This window comes from Madurella fahalii (assembly GCF_045866475.1).
Source record: "Madurella fahalii IFM 68171 DNA, scaffold_4, whole genome shotgun sequence".
Taxonomy (NCBI): domain Eukaryota; kingdom Fungi; phylum Ascomycota; class Sordariomycetes; order Sordariales; genus Madurella; species Madurella fahalii.
In genome coordinates this window covers 2,427,501-2,430,000 of record NW_027263974.1, presented here as the reverse complement: position 1 = coordinate 2,430,000, position 2,500 = coordinate 2,427,501, and the positions used below count along the sequence as shown (strand labels likewise).

Below are 2,500 nucleotides of genomic sequence, written 5' to 3'. Positions count from 1 at the left end.
CGCAGCACGCCCTGAGCGAGGTGATACTACTACGCTCGGAGTGACAGCGAGCCCGCCACTGGTTTTCAGGGCCTGCGGGCAGCCGCAGGTCCCCAACACAAGCCCGAGGGCTCGATGGTTGAAATGACGCTCGAACAGGCATGCCCGCCAGAATGCTGGCGGGCGCAATGTGCGTTCAAAGATTCGATGATTCACTGAATTCTGCAATTCACATTACTTATCGCATTTCGCTGCGTTCTTCATCGATGCCAGAACCAAGAGATCCGTTGTTGAAAGTTTTGACTTATTCAGTACAGAGACTCAGAGAGGCCATACAAAGTACAGGGTTTATGTACCTCCGGCGGGCGCCCCGTGGGGGGCCGAGGGGCAACCCGAGAGACCCGGGAGCCACCCGCCGAAGCAACGGTTTTGGGTAGGTTCACAATGGTTTGGGAGTTTTGCAACTCTGTAATGATCCCTCCGCTGGTTCACCAACGGAGACCTTGTTACGACTTTTACTTCCTCTAAATGACCGAGTTTGGATAACTTTCCGGCCCTGAGTGGTCGTTGCCGACCTCTCTGGGCCAGTCCGAAAGCCTCACTGAGCCATTCAATCGGTAGTAGCGACGGGCGGTGTGTACAAAGGGCAGGGACGTAATCAACGCAAGCTGATGACTTGCGCTTACTAGGGATTCCTCGTTGAAGAGCAATAATTGCAATGCTCTATCCCCAGCACGACAGAGTTTAACAAGATTACCCGGGCCTTCCGGCCAAGGGAGTACTCGCTGGCTCTGTCAGTGTAGCGCGCGTGCGGCCCAGAACATCTAAGGGCATCACAGACCTGTTATTGCCTCAAACTTCCATCGGCTTGAGCCGATAGTCCCTCTAAGAAGCCGGCGTACTGCCAAAGCAATACGGGCTATTTAGCAGGTTAAGGTCTCGTTCGTTATCGCAATTAAGCAGACAAATCACTCCACCAACTAAGAACGGCCATGCACCACCACCCACGAAATCAAGAAAGAGCTCTCAATCTGTCAATCCTCATCGTGTCTGGACCTGGTGAGTTTCCCCGTGTTGAGTCAAATTAAGCCGCAGGCTCCACCCCTGGTGGTGCCCTTCCGTCAATTTCTTTAAGTTTCAGCCTTGCGACCATACTCCCCCAGGAGCCCAAACATTTTGATTTATCGTAAGGTGCCGAACGGGTCAAAAAATAACACCGTCCGATCCCTAATCGGCATAGTTTATGGTTAAGACTACGACGGTATCTGATCGTCTTCGATCCCCTAACTTTCGTTCCTGATTAATGAAAACATCCTTGGCAAATGCTTTCGCAGTAGTTAGTCTTCAATAAATCCAAGAATTTCACCTCTGACAATTGAATACTGATGCCCCCGACTGTCCCTATTAATCATTACGGCGGTCCTAGAAACCAACAAAATAGAACCACACGTCCTATTCTATTATTCCATGCTAATGTATTCGAGCATAGGCCTTCTTTAAGCGATCTAATTTGTTCAGAGTAAAAGTCCTGGTTCCCCGGCACACCCAGTGAAGGGCATGCGGTTCTCCAGAAGGAAAGGCCCAGCCGAGCCAGTGCACGCGGTGAGGCGGACCGGCCGGCTAGGCCCAAGGTTCAACTACGAGCTTTTTAACCTCAACAACTTTAATATACGCTATTGGAGCTGGAATTACCGCGGCTGCTGGCACCAGACTTGCCCTCCAATTGTTCCTCGTTAAGGGATTTAAATTGTACTCATTCCAATTACAAGACCCGAAAGAGCCCTGTATCAGTATTTATTGTCACTACCTCCCCGTGTCGGGATTGGGTAATTTGCGCGCCTGCTGCCTTCCTTGGATGTAGTAGCCGTTTCTCAGGCTCCTTCTCCGGGGTCGAGCCCTAACCCTCCGTTACCCGTTGTCACCATGGCTGGCCAAGACCCAGCCGTCGAAAGTTGATAGGGCAGAAATTTGAATGAACCATCGCCGGCGCAAGGCCGTGCGATTCGAGAAGTTATTATGAATCACCAGAGAGCCCCGAAGGGCATTGGTTTTTAATCTAATAAATACATCCCTTCCGAAGTCGGGATTTTCAGCATGTATTAGCTCTAGAATTACCACGGTTATCCATGTAGTAAGGTACTATCAAATAAACGATAACTGATTTAATGAGCCATTCGCAGTTTCGCGGTATAATTGCTTATACTTAGACATGCATGGCTTAATCTTTGAGACAAGCATATGACTACTGGCAGAATCAACCAGGTAACTATCGTGTGCCGGTTAAGGCCAACCGCCCGTGTTTCAGAGCGGAAGAGTTCTCAAGTTACTGGGTCGGCGGGCACGGGGCCCGCGTGGCCGCGCTGCTCGTCCGGCGTTCGCCGGTCTCGCCGCGGGACACATCTGCTTTCCCCTCCTGAATTCCCCAGAGCGCTGTTGGCAGGCGAGAGCGGGGGAGCGAGAGCGCCCCCGAAGACACCGCCTAGGCGCCCCAAGAGGAGGCCCGACCGGGAGGTTCAGCCGT

General features: G+C 51.9%; 2 non-coding genes across 3 annotated transcripts in view; both read right to left on the bottom strand.

Moving 5' to 3' along the window:
* MP_IFM68171_r60 overlaps nucleotides 1-283 on the bottom strand; it is a 3,641-nt gene extending 3,358 nt beyond the window's left edge. Inside the window, exon 1 of one of the 2 annotated variants that reach the window (XR_011606006.1) lies at nucleotides 1-283. This exon is cut by the window's left edge and continues 3,358 nt beyond it. This is a non-coding gene — a ribosomal RNA (28S ribosomal RNA). The other variant, XR_011606007.1, reaches the window with a different exon arrangement.
* Nucleotides 284-449: 166 nt separating this feature from the next.
* Nucleotides 450-2,243, bottom strand: MP_IFM68171_r59. The gene has a single exon (XR_011606004.1). It is a non-coding gene; the product is annotated as an 18S ribosomal RNA (ribosomal RNA).
* Nucleotides 2,244-2,500: the final 257 nt, after the last annotated feature.